This window comes from Ovis aries, chromosome 1, assembly GCF_016772045.2.
Source record: "Ovis aries strain OAR_USU_Benz2616 breed Rambouillet chromosome 1, ARS-UI_Ramb_v3.0, whole genome shotgun sequence".
Taxonomy (NCBI): domain Eukaryota; kingdom Metazoa; phylum Chordata; class Mammalia; order Artiodactyla; family Bovidae; genus Ovis; species Ovis aries.
Window position 1 is genome coordinate 275,984,772 of NC_056054.1, and position 14,100 is coordinate 275,998,871.

The window sequence follows — 14,100 nt, forward strand, 5'->3', positions numbered from 1 at the left end:
CTCTACAAGTGTAGATTGAAAAGGTGACGCGCGAATTTGTTTCCTAGGATATACATTTTGTGATAATAACAACTCTGTTTGGAAGAGAGCTCTCTGACAGTTCCCCCCCAGATAGTTTGCAAATGGAGATGTGATAGGAGTTAATGGGAATCTTGGAGCCCTGTTTCGGAGTCAGCCTCCCTTCCGCCTTCTCGCGCTCCCTGGGAGAGCGTCGGTTGCCTCCCTATTTTGCCTTTGCTGGGTCTCTCCTTACCAGGGCGCTGGCTGTGACTTAAGGGCCTTCCTATCCCCCGTCCGAGATCTTTTTGTTATCTTTGTTGCCACAGAAAAGATTCCCTAGAGAAAGAACATATAGGAAGTTGATGAAACGGCTCTATTCTCATTGGCAACTCAGCTTGGGTTTGGACTTTATTAGATTTCAGGATAGGTTCTAGCTGCCCTGTACCTCTCTGATGGCTCCATGGCAAAGAATCCAACTGCAACAGAGAAGCCTCAGGAGACGTGGGTTTGATCCCTGGGTCAGAAAGATCCCCTGGAGGAGGCAAAGGCAACCCACCCTAGCATTCTTGCCTGGGAAATCCCATGGACAGAAAAGCCTGGCGGGCTGCAGTCCCTGGGGTCGCAAAGCGCTGGACACCACTGAGCCCACACACACTCTGTAGTTTCTTTTGTGTGTCTAGATCTGGGCTGGGTGGCATCTTTCTAGGTTCTCTGTGGAATTTTATCAAACAGACCTCATCATTTTTGCAATTCCCTGGCATCTTCCCACTCTCCCTCTCCTACAAACCCCCCCAAACCTGGCACATCGTGGGTATTCAGTAAATATTTGTTCAGTTGCGTTGGAAGATTCAGTCTCTAACATGGCAGACACAGTGCTTTCAAAACAACAGAAGATTTTATTTTAAAAATTATCCATTTTTGGAAGCGGGTTGTGGCTTTAAAATTACACATACATATACATATAAACATTATGGTAAAGCTTACCTAAATTACCACCTCAAAAAATTTGAAGTAGTTTATCCCTGTTGGTTTTTCTTCCCACTCAAGTCATCATCTGTTCACAGAGCACCATTAGCAGCTGAAAAGACATGGCAGGGAATTGAACAAATTGAACATTCATAGCAGACAGATTTTCTCCTTCTGTGTGTGTGGATTGGACATGACTGTGAACAGTTGGAGGTCAGACCATCACTAATGCGAATAAAACTTTTGATGTTAATTTACCATTAAAAAATATATTAATTTTTGGCAGAGGTGCGAATATCTTTGTCTTGCCTAAAGCTTTATTTCCCGCGATACACAGAAAGCTAAAAGCCACTCTGGGCCAATTTAAAAAGCAAGTAAACTTTTTCTTTATTAAAGCCCCATTTTTGTTTCTTCTTGAAAGTACATAGATGGATTTCATTTTCACTCTTCTACAAAGGCCCTTGCAAAAGACTGGAATGATCCATTGAAGAAAAGAGGGATCCTATGAATAAGATACAAGTGTCCTGATTCTGTTGCATTCAATGGGTAGAAACCCTGCCCTGGTTCCTTCAGTGGTCATTTTGCTGACGTCCACTCAGTGTGGATCAAAACTCTTGTCAAGGAGCATGAGGATGCATTAAATTACAAGCGGCAATGTTTTATATGTTAGTAGACCACACTTCTAGAAAGAATCATCTTTCCTTCAACTGTTGTAAAACAGATGTCTCTACTATGAAGTGGTAAGGTACAGCTAATGTTAAGGTTAGAGTTAAGGTTCGGAGGCTGTTGGAATAAGGAAAGAAGAGAAAAATACTCAGCTAATAGTCTCTTCACAGCTTAGCAACTGGCTACTGAACAGTCTTAACATCTTTTCTATCACCAGGTACCCATATTACACTCAGAGACTACTTTTTGTTCCTAGCTGGAAAGACATATTAATTAATATTTTGGAAGTGCTTGCTTTTTGTGGTATATCCATTTGTGAAGAAAGAAAATAAGGAATTTTATTTTATTATTGCAACAAAACACAATTATTTTGACATGTTGACATCTGACATGAAATGACATTGATACTTCAGCTCTGAATAAACCTCCTTTCTGCTGGCATTGCTGGAAGTGTTTAAACCAATTGCCCTGGTTTCTCTTCTGTTCTTTATTTCCATTGATAGCCAGTAATTTTGTAGACTGGTGTTGGCTTTTCATATGATGTTACTATTAAAATAAAATAAAATAAGGTAAAATAAAACCTTTTTAGACATTTAAGAGAGATGGTCCTGAGATAAACATCAAATTAAATTAGCATTTACTGTTGACTTTCGTGATTTTTTTTTTTCTTGATAGTAGAGTAACAGTTTCAGATGAATTAGAGCTCTGGAAACTCCTCAAGAAAAACATCTTGAAGCACCTTTCCTCAAGGATGCTGTTGAAGTGAATTTAGGTATCATTAAACAATTTTTAAAAATCCTGTAAAAGAACTGTGCAGTAATATTTGGCAGGATTCCGGAGGTTGTGGTCACTGTGGCCCCAGTGAGATGCTTGTGTCTTTTTTCCGCAGTAAGTACATAGGACCAGACTCAAGTGTTTTGTTATTGCACCCGTGGGTGTTAAACATAAGCTCCTTTGAGCTCAGATTCCTCTTCTTTGAACCCCAGCCTTTTGTTTACATAGCCAGCACCCCATAAATGATATTAACTCACCATTCAAATATTGATTTTTGACAGATCTATAAAGCTTGTCTTGTCCAAAGCTTTATATTTCATGATCCACCTAGACATAAATTCCTTATAGTGATAAATTTCAGTTTGAAAAGCAAGTAATTTTTTCTGAAATATTGTCATCAAGGGCCCAGCCCTGGGCCAGACGTTGTGGAAAGTAAAAGAAAGCTGGAAGCCATGACCTCTCCCCTCCAAGGAGACCACCACTGCATGACTCACACTTAGGGGGAACTGCTGAGAGATGAGGCAATGTGACCAGATACGGAGCTCCGAGGCAGCGCCCGGAAATGGTGGGAGATCTGCAGGAGAAAGGTCTCTGAAAAGGCTTGTAACTTCCTTAGACTGAGCTTTGCAAAGAATGTCAGTGAGGAAGCGGGCTAACACAAGCAAAAGCACGGCATGGGAAGGGAGCAGTGAAGGGTCTTGGGTCCTGGGGGTCTTGGGTGGTGTGTGCTGTGTAGCTCACAGTTGGGAGCAGGGGGGATACCATGGCTACCTGGGGAAGCTTTGTTTCTTTTTCCTCAAGAACTATGTAAGAATGGCATCGCAGGGTGTTGAGGGGTCTGTCCCTCTGCTTCACTGATCAATCATTCAGATGTTCCACCAAAGAAACATTGATCTTTGTAAGAGGTCATATAAGCAGAGTTAAGACGCTCTTAACATGTGACCTTAGTGTCTACTAATCAAGACTTTGAAAAGGAAAATGAGAGCCCATCTGTAAATAAAATGTCTTTGATTCTCATATCAAAAGCCTCGTATAAGATGCTCTCAGATTCACTCATCTTCTCTGAGACCTGGAATGAAGTGACACGGTCAAGATCTTCCCCAGGACGACAAGAGATTTTGCATTCTCTTACCGAAAGGATGCCATGCTTGAGCTCTTCTGGTGGGCAAGTCTTAGCATTCCTCTGAGAGAGACAAAGCAGGCTCTGTCTCCGTGCCCCCCACTGTATTTTTGTTGGTCCATTCTCTTCCTGTATCTAATGTGAATTGACAGAGGGCTCCTACCCCGCTTCCCTGACCTTTTTAAAAATTTTTTCCTGATTTGTGGTATTTCAAGAAATCATAGAATTTAGTTTATTTCACTTCTGGCCTTTTACTGTTCCAGTTTCCTTACAGTTTTCCAGGTTGAATAACCACAGAAAAACCTTCTTACAAATAGAGTACTGGATCCTTGAAAGCCTCCTACTAATATCCAGGGTCCCAATGGCTTGCTCAACTCGTAACCAAGATGGCGCCTTAGGCGGTCCCCACCCCCAAGGTTCTGCCTCCTCCCTGCCGCTGGGTGCACGCTATTGGTAATTTCATCTGGAAACCGGATAAAGGCAAATAATAATACAGAGGTCAACAATGCAAGCTTAGTCACGTGTGTGAAACCAGGTGTCAGCTCGGCTTTGACGTGAGGCTGCAGGCTATAGGAGCAGAGCAGAAGCGGGGCTGGCCACATGAGCCTCGTGAAAAAAGAAATGGACTGTGGGTAGGAATAGCTTTTCTTTTTCTTTTGTAAAAGGAAAATGGGAGAAATGGTTCTGCGTGTTGGATCTGGCCTCTCCTTTTTGCAGGAATTCTGTTGTCCCTTCAGAAAATGTAAAAGCTGTGTTCCAAGGCACACTGGCACCCGCTTGGCACTGCAGCCCCCTCTTGGCATTGCCTCGTCCTGTTGCTGGCAGGACAGAGCCTGGACCTCTGCAGCCTCGTTCTCTGCTGTTTTCTGCATGGGAGCCAAGCACTGTGGCCACTCGCGAGGCAGGGTTGGCAGTGGAAGGGCCCAGATGCCAAGCTCTGGACTGGGCTTCTGCTGGGCTTGAGGCTGGCCCCTTCCCCGGCGTCTGCCCTGGCTTTGTGGCAGCCTGCGTGCCCGTCTGCAGCGCTGGGCTGGGGATTAGGCTTCTGTTGGCTCCGGCGGATGTGCGGTCACTGTTTCCCTTTTGAATTATCCTTGATTATGAGGAATGTGTCTTTAGGACACATTCCTCCCCAGGCGCCTGCCTTAGCCCATGTGCCTCCACCACTAAAAAGGGGCTTTTCTCTCAGATTCCGGGCCATTGTCAGCCAGAAAGCTCATAGAATGGGAATGCTCTTCTTCGGGAAGGAAGATGTAAAGCAAAATACAAAGACTTGTATTTCAGACACAGACTCTGGTTCTCCTCTAAGTGATAAAACAGGGGCTGAATGAAGCTGAACAAAGAGGAAACAAAAACAAAACACAACAGCTGTCCTCCCCAGGAAGGTGAGAAATTGCAGAAAGCGTCTTTCCTTTTCTGCTCCTTTGACGTTTTGTCCCCACGCAACGCCACGGACTTTGACTGAGGACCGTTTCAGTTCCTTATCCAGAGACTTCTTAGTTGACCAAGGGGAGACTGTGTTCTCCACCTTAGAGGAGGTTGTGGATTTCTGGAATTTTTCAGCAAATGCACGTTGGGTTGACTTCCCAGTGGGTGAGGAATATTGGATTCCATTCTGCTGGTGAAGGGGCAGGGGAAGAGTTCAGGTAATAAGTCTGACTGCCCTTGACAGAACAAGAAATGAAAAGCAACTTAAGAAGTTCACCAACTGCAAATTTCTGTGGTGGTCCAGGGACTAAGAATCCATGCTCCCAGTGCAGGGGGCCTGGGTTTGATCCCTGGTCAGGGAACTAGATCCCACACGTTGCAACTAAAGAGCCTCTGTGCTGCAGCTAAGGCCTGGTGCAGCCAAATAAATAAATATTAAAAAAAAAAAGTTCACCAACTAGAAGGGATGCTAAATATACACAGACACAGCTCAGAAACACTCCCCTCTGGGATAACTTTGTTCCTTGAGATTTGTTCATATTCTCAAATCTTTAGGTATTTGCCCTCCCTGTTCATCAGAATTACAGCTACAGTTCAAATGGAAGGGTCAATTATAGCTAAACAGAAGGTGCTTCGCTTTCCACAGCACAGTGTCTACATGACCTTTTTCCTAAAAGCAGCTTTGAGCAACTTTGGACCCAAGTCCTAAGGCTGTAATCCCAGCCAGCTGGAATGGTGGTCCACGTTCAACTTCTGCAGGTGAGAAAGTGGTGTGTCCCAGTGGCGATCTGTCCAGCTTCACAACTCTGCAGTCAGACAGACCTGAATTCTAGTCTTTTCTGCTTCATGACTTGAGTAAATTCCTGAAGCTCTATAAACTAAGCCTCAGTTTACTCCTCTATAAAATGGGAGGATCACAGTGCCTACCTCCTGGGGTTCCTGTGAGTGCGAGATGGTAAATTGCTGGTGCAACGTAGGGCCAAAGGAAACCCTATAGAGATGCTGGTGAGTGTTCAGATTTCCTGATGGTTTTGGTGGAAGGACATCGTCTGTCCATTTGCTTTCAGTGAGGGTGGCTTCTCTATGTCCGTGGGACCCCCAGGGCCCCATGTGACATGGAACCAGACGGGGCATGCGCTAACTAAATGTCTGCTCTGTGAAGCAGAGGGCAAGACAGCCTGCGGGTTCACCCCCGCCAAATGTATTATTTTAGAAAGTCAGTTATAAATTACTATTAACAGGATATAGACAGTTCATAAATGACTGTTAGAATAGACATTTCCCAATGTGGCTAACAAAGGAAATTTCAAGCCTTCGAGTCTAGATACTGAGGAAACATTTTATTAAAGGAATTCTTTCCAAATTTGGAACCATGGCCAATCCCACCCCCAAGACCATTGTTGACTCTAACAGGTGATCTTAGCAGATGTAAAAGCGCATTGGGAAGGGGCAGTAGTGACGGAGTGAGATTTCACTGTCATTTGTGGGCCCTAGACATGGGAGCCCATCTCTAAATCTAGAGGATGAGGGTTTGGCTCACTTTTCCTGTAAAGGGCCAGATAGTAAACATTTAGGCTTTGCAAGTCTCTCAGAGTTGTACTGTGAGGCAGCCATAGAACATGTAAGCAAATGAATGGGCTGTGTTCCAATAAAACTTTATTTACAAAACCAGATGGTGGCAGGATTTGTGCTATCCATGGGCAATAGTTTGCTGATCTCTGGTATAAGAGGCTGAAAATGTGAAAAGTCAATATTCAGAACTTTATTTTGTAATCAATTTTTAGGTAGGTCACATAGTTCCTAAATAAGGCATCTCTCATTTCTTCTTTCTTTCGGGTTAACAGTTCATCCAACTAAGATGTGTGAGACTCTTAAGGGACACGAAGAACAGGATCAGAGATGGTGAGTCTGGGGACCAAACTCAAGGGCCACACATATGTGAGGAGTGGGCAGTGATAAGGTAATGAGTGATAATGAGTCTGGGATGCATGGGTTCGGAGCTAAAGAAAGACCACACGCCATGTTCCAGCTGACCATTGCTGTAGAGAGTCTGGGTCAAGTGATCCAGACATTCCAGGTTTTCAAAAGAAGCCAGAAACCTGAGACAATACCACATTTTAAAACATACATTGGCTTGCTAGTTTTAAAAACACTGTACCGCCTTACCAAAACATGTGAGTGGCTGAAACGTACTGTGCAGAATGGTGGTCTGTGAGCTCAGCTTTCAGCCCACAGATCACCTCTGGAATATTGTTAGTTGTTTTAAAATGAGGCTGGAAGATTTCTGAATTTTGTAAAAACTGATCAGATTTATGTCCTTTTCCTTAAAGCCCCCCCCTCTATTTCAAAACCGTCTACCCCAAAGCAGCGCCACAAAGCTCTGTCTGACCGTATGTACAAGATATGCCAAACATATCCAGTGAAATTCTAACTATAGAATGTCGTTAGAGTCTGAACAGCCTAAAGGAAAGGGTGAACTTGGCAGCTTGTTCATTACACTGAAGATTTATGGGCAACTAACCTAGAAAATTCAGAGAGAAATCAGGCCACTTTGGGTCTGAAATTGTCCAGCTCTGTTTGAATATGCTAAATCCACCCTTATCTTGTCTCTGCTCTGTTGGCAGATTTAGTTCTGTGATTCAATAGAAACTGTTCTCTTCTCCCGATATTGAAATCTCATTTTGCTCTAAACTCTAATAATTTGAGATCTTTTTTTTTCTGAGTTGGTTATCCACAGAAATTAACTTTTCATCGCTTGCAAGTTTAATTCCTTAGATTTAATCAACTCCTTAAAAATAAATTGAACACATTAGATAAAACTTCTATTGTTTTGATCTGACAATCTAGAACTGCATAATTGTGGAAATATTTGGGGCGCAAGTTGTACTTTTAATGTCCTTGTGCTAATCCTGTGGGCATTAATCTACTTGGAATTCATCTGTCCTCAGGTATCTGAAAATTCTTTTGTGGAATAAAACGTGCTGGAAATCTTTGGAGGCTTTTAAACCCAACCTCCCCACCCTCCTTTTCTCTTTTTTTGGCAGCCGTTCTCCCAGAAACAGTCTATTGCACCTGACAGAATGTATCCGGTCCTGAACTTGAAAAGGTTCCACTCCTATTTGTAACTCAGTGACCCTGAGGCCCAAATTGGTATTGAACTTTCTGAAAAAGCACTCTTGATTCTTTAATAAGAACTTACTGGTAATTAGCGCCCTAGCCTGGGCCTACATTTTGGATTGTCAAAATAAAAATAAAAATACAGTGGCATCTGTCGATCTGGAAAAAACAAAACTGGTTATGCACACAACTTCACGTTTTAGAAATTCTTCAGTGAATCCTGTGTTAGCATTGAGGTGCAATGGAAGGAAATGATCCCATGAAATCTTTGTGTTCCATAAGGTGTCTTGAAGTTTGATTGGATATTAACTAAAAGATCATTTTGTTTCTCTTTTATAGCAGGAGATGCAATGTGTTCATTTCATAACATCTCCGCTGTTTGGAATAAATCACCAAGGACAGATGCTCATCACATTTCAGTTCAATAAAATTCTTTGCAGAGTCTGAACAGATACATGGCTAGTTGCTTTAGGTCTCTGTCCAGGCCGTTATTTATTTGGAAAATCAAATTCACTGAACAAAATAGAGTGACACTATGAACACAGAAATTAATATTTTGTTTGCTGTCTTATGGATTTGTTGTAATTTTTGCTCAAGGATGCACCTATAGGACTTTACCTGCAATTTCATAAATTTCACCTTCATAAATACCATTGACTACCTCCTCATCTTTTCTTCTAAAATAGCACGGTTAGTCTGACTTCCTGCTGTTAGATCTGCTAGTAATACTATTTTAAAGGTTCTCAGCAGGAAGGATTTGCCGGTGCTCTTGAAGAAGTGCTAAAATTCTGTCCTCAGTCTTTTCTGTGGTAGCAAATAGGTTTTAAGTAAGAAAAACGGAAGCGCTGATTTTGAATGAATATGTGTGTGCTGTAACGCTGTTGGTGAGTTTTGGATATCTTTCATGTGCTGCTGTATGGCACGTCTCTTGAATTAAAAAAAAAAAAAAGATTAAGAAGACATCCTCTCTTGACTTGCCAATATTGCATTTTTTATTTTTGGAAGAGAGAGTTGAGCTTCAAGAATTGTCACTGTACATTTTCTTGAAGAAATTTCATTTGGTTATAAGTTATTTATTCAAGAGGGATGTGATCAAGAGTTGAGGCTGTCCATGATGGTGAGTAAGGTAAAAAAAAAAAATGTGCATTTAACCAAACATTCATAACTGCATGTCCCTGCATTTGACAAGGCTTCAGCAATCTCCTGAGAAAACATTGAGTGTGCGTGTGTGTGTGTGTGTGTGTGTGTGTGTGTGTGTGTGTATGAAGAGTAAAGGAAATGCTTAATTGGTGAGCAAAGAGATCAGTGCACGGTTAGAACGATGTGGGGCGATCATCACTCCCAAAGGGCTGCAGAGCATGCTTGCTCACCTGTCACGGTGATTTTCCTTGAAAACGAGTGAAGGAATCCAGGGTGTATAACAAACCATTTGGTAGGGCTGGTGTTCCGATACCATCTGATGGGACAGGAAGAGGGGGAGGTCAGGCGTGCGTGGGTCTCTAACCACCGCCTGTGAATTTTGCTTGCTGTTTGTTTATTAACAACCACGTCAGTGTTACATTTACTTCCGGGCTTCCTCTCTTTCAAGAATCTTTTCTCACCCTGGAATTAAAAGAGCATTTTTTTTTAAGGGTGTATACTTTTGTTTTGAGGAAGGATTCAGTGGCTGTAGGGCACTTTAGGGTTAGCTGTGCTTTCCCTTGCCCACCCTGAATTAGATTCCCAAACTGCACCGAATCCTGAAGTTTATAGAGAGTAGATGATAGGAAAGAAAAATGATACCCTTTCTTTTATTTAAAGATTGCCTTCATGTTGAACCAGCTTTTTTTTACTGCCATTAAATATTTGTTTTTCTGGGAGCATTTGTGTATATTTTCTTAGCTCTTAACTACCATTTCTGTGTGGTTTTGTATCTGCTAGCCCCAGCATTTACAACCTACGAAAACCTCATAAATCCACTTCATTTTTCTAATAAGACATGAAAGTCCTTAATTGGCCTTAATGAAATGCACTTAAAGGGCAATAAACGTGTTTAAGCCCCTCTTTCAGGGTGAGCCTCACTACTCTCACTCTACTCTGTTTTAGCCTTTCTGGTAATTAATCATTTATTCATATGTGACGAATCAGTAACAAGATCAAGCAACTACTGCACAATTGCATGATAATAAGCTGCTCATATATGTGTCAAGATTTAGCAATCCTTTTTAAAGCCTAATTTAAAGTCATTTTACAACTAACCAGACTGCTTCTCTGAAGCATTTTCTCCCCCAGTATTTTTTTCTCCATATTTTCATTTGGATGCCATCTTTTTATTTTGTTTATAGAGCCCAGTCTGCCTTAAATCTACTTATGGCACCAGCGTGAATTTCAGCAATGCAAACATTTACCATTGTTTTTCAGTCTGCTTGGAATTCTCTCTTTGATCCAAATGGGCGGGGAGTGGGGGAGAAGCAAAAGAAAAAGAAAGACCGCATTTATAAATAGAAGACCCGGGAGCCCCTGCCATTTTTAGTGTGTATTTAAATCTTAAATCTGCGGTGATTTATGGAGACGTGTTAATCATTTGCCTGCACCCCAGCACTCTGAGAATTCCAGCAATATCCATGCCACAAATATGCCAACAGACGGGAGCCTGTTCTGCAAAGGAATTCTTCCTTTCCTTCTTTTCTTAAACCAAATTATATAATCGATATATCCCTCGCCACAAAAGAGGAGTTCTTGATTTTTCTGCACAAGCTGACAGGTTGAATATCTGAATGCCTGTGTGTGGGTCCCCAGAAAGGGGGTTGGATTCTCCTAGCTGTGAGTGTGCAGCGGGTGCTGTCATGCGTAAGCCTAGCTGAAGGTCTGTGAGGAAAGATTTGAACCTGCCCACCTATGGCAGAGTTGCTTTGCACCCAGGAAGTACATCTTGAATTGATCCTAATGTTATGATTGAACAGTTGGCGTCAGCTGTAGTCCAGGCAAGTTTGTTCAATCCACAGAAACCAAAGTCATTGAAGACAACAGTCAAAAGCCCTTCTCCAGCATGTGCTAGCATGTGTAGGTCACTTGAGATTTAATCATTCAGAAGTTTTAGATATTGGCCTATAAATAGCAGGTGACAAGACCAGATATATATTTTTATGTTTATATAGACTTATATGTGTATATTTTAAAGTAAGAAGAGACCCTGACAAACTCAGTAGAAATCGCTCTGTAGGTAAAAACTTGCCATCTAAATTGCTTTGACATCTGAATTTTTACTTTCTTTTATTAATATTAGAATGAAGCTTTAAATATGTGAGTCTCTTCCCCAGATGCACTTAAACATTATTAATTAAAATGTGAGGTTAAAAAAAAGGTGAATCCTAATTGATGACAAAGCTGCATAGTATAATTTTTTGGAAAAAAAAAAAGTCAATTTATTACCTTTAAGTACAAAGAAAAGGCTACTCCAGTATCACTGAACAGCAGGAACTCTGACCAGAGTCACTTTTAAGTCTGGAAAGTGACCATGTGTGACAGCACGTTAATTGTCTCTTGGTAGTGAACGTTCCAAGGTGTTGCACAATTGCTCTCTTGTACACCTTAAGAATCCATTCAAGTCTAAGTGTAGACAGGCCCCTCTAATGTAGAAATTTTGTTTTCTTCTTGGGTGGCCAACACAATTCAGTGGCTTTAATACATATCTGTTTACCTTGACTCAGCAATACTTTTTATCTCAGGCCCTAAACAAGTAAATTCTGTCTGAACTTTTTCACAGTCATATGTTCCTAAACAGAAGGCACAACATTAATGAGGCCTAGTCAAGGCACCATCTACACGAATAGCTCCCCCTGGAGTTGTGCAGTGCACAGTTCGTGCATCCGTACACGGCTGCTCTGCTCTTCTGCTTTCTCTGTATATGCTTGGACTTGATCAAGGCATCTCTGATACTGGTGGAAACCTTATGTAGCCTTCGTTTTCAGATGGTGTATATTCCTTATCCCGTGTTAATTTGTATATCCCAAACTCGATTGCACTAACATTTTCTGCACTTGCACACATGTGCCATAACCCATGTGTCTAGCTCTAAATCCCTCTATGGGTGAGACGTGAATTATATCCCATTCTATTTTGTCTTTTATATTGTTTTGTGACAAGATAATGTTGCTTGCCTTCAAATTATGATAAAGTTCCTTAAGCCAAATAGCTTTTACAGAAAAAAGTCATGATGAAACTTGAATAAAATAAAAACCAATTTTTTTTTAAAGACCTGATTACTCAAGCTCTACTAATCAGCTGATGTAAATAATTTTAGGGAGAAAAATGACATACTTTTAGAATATAAAAGCTGAATTCTGTACTGGGCTTGATATTTGAAGACGGAGTGCTACAACCTAAGCCCTCTGACTGACGTCTCCTCTGAATTTTGCAGAAATAATCGCAATGTATAAAAAGAATCACAGTGTGTAAAAATAATTGCAATAAGGTGATAATTCAGCAGTAAAAGGAAAATTCCAGATCCAGTTTAATCAGTTAAAGTGTCTCTCTGGTTCTTCTGATTTGTTGTTCATTTATGCTGGGCAGCTGGACAATAGGTTTTTGCACGGGCCACAAACAATGAAATAAAACAGCAAGATGTACTGTATTTTACTGAAACATACAATAAAGGGCAGCAGGGGACTAGTCAAAGCCCAATATTCAAAGACTGTAATTTTTTATCACTACTTTATTTCCTAAACCAAAAATGTTTCGGGGGTATAAATATTGGATGGCAACGAAACTGCATCACATTTGCTACCACAGAGGCAAGACCTAGGCTGCTTTTTATTAGAATGAAATTAATAATGTGTAAGTAGTGTTAGAGTTTCAGCATTTTATTATTATTTATGTTCTAAGTGCTCTGCATAAATAGAATTGTTCCTTGCTTCTTTTTGTTTTTACTACTAATAAAAAGTAATGGGTATCGTAATTCAGGGACTGTTTGCATTGCCAGGCAATGCAATGGTGGCCTGTGGAAGGAGACAGACCCTAACCCCAAGTGGAAGAAGCTTTAATGACAAACATAGAAAGCCCTTCTACGGAGCAGTAAATGTTTAGGCAAGAGTGGTCAAAACAAAGAAGGGCAATTAAGAATTTAGCCTTGTCGAACAGAAAGCCAATCTAACCGGTGACCACACTGTGTGAGCAGAAATGTGTATGTTCGTTCATGTACGTCTGGTAATTGCAGCGTATACATATGTTTGTTAATAAATATCTTCCCTTAATTACCTGGTGATTTCTCAGAACACTCAAGAGAAGAGAATAGCTTTATTTGTGATGGGCAGGAAGGCAGGTTTTAACCACAACAACCATGCTTTCTTATATTTCCTAAAAAAAAAGATTTTTCAGGATTATAAAACGACAGAAAATACTTACGTGAAAAATCAGAAAATTGAAAGCATTCCTTTGTGAGAGTCCCAGGTTTGTAACATTCTCGAGAGGATTAGGCAAGAATTCACGCTTTAAAATCTGGAAAACCAGTCTAGGGGCTAAGACCACGTTCCTTAAGGGGGCAGGCTGATCTAGGGCTATACTGTAACAAGGCTTTTCTGCCTGAAAACCTGTGCTACTGTGGCTGTCTGAAGCCTATAGCCCGCACACGCAGCCCCTGCAATGCAGGTGACTCTCAGCCTCTCGACTCCCAAGGAAAAGGATGGAAGCTTTTTTGTCGTTCTAGCGAAATCTTTGTTTTATAGTGAAGAGTCTGATGGCTGTACAGTGGAAGCCTACACAACCGTTCAAAGGGACATTCAGGGAGGATTTCTAGTTAAGTGGAAAATATTGATTCTATGATGAGAAGGAAAATACAGCCTGAAAAATTATACCCCCAGTGAGATCTCAGGGAGAGTAAACGCATTACAGGAAAACAAAATGAAATATATTTGACATGTTGACACAAATTGCTTCTGGGTGGCGGGATTATGGGTGACTCTTGTTTTTCCGTGTATGTTTCTCTAATATTCAAATTTTTCTATAATGTGCATATATTATCTTTACAAAATGAAGCTAATAGGACCTATAAG

At 41.2% G+C, this 14,100-nt stretch overlaps 1 long non-coding RNA gene across 1 annotated transcript in view; it reads left to right on the forward strand.

The window, feature by feature from the left end:
* The window catches only part of LOC121817628 (uncharacterized), a 68,226-nt gene that overhangs the window by 40,945 nt on the left and 13,181 nt on the right, over window positions 1-14,100 (forward strand). The window contains exon 2 of the long non-coding RNA XR_006057647.2: window positions 6,799-6,856. This is a non-coding gene — a long non-coding RNA (uncharacterized LOC121817628). The remainder of the gene's footprint in view (window positions 1-6,798; window positions 6,857-14,100) is intronic.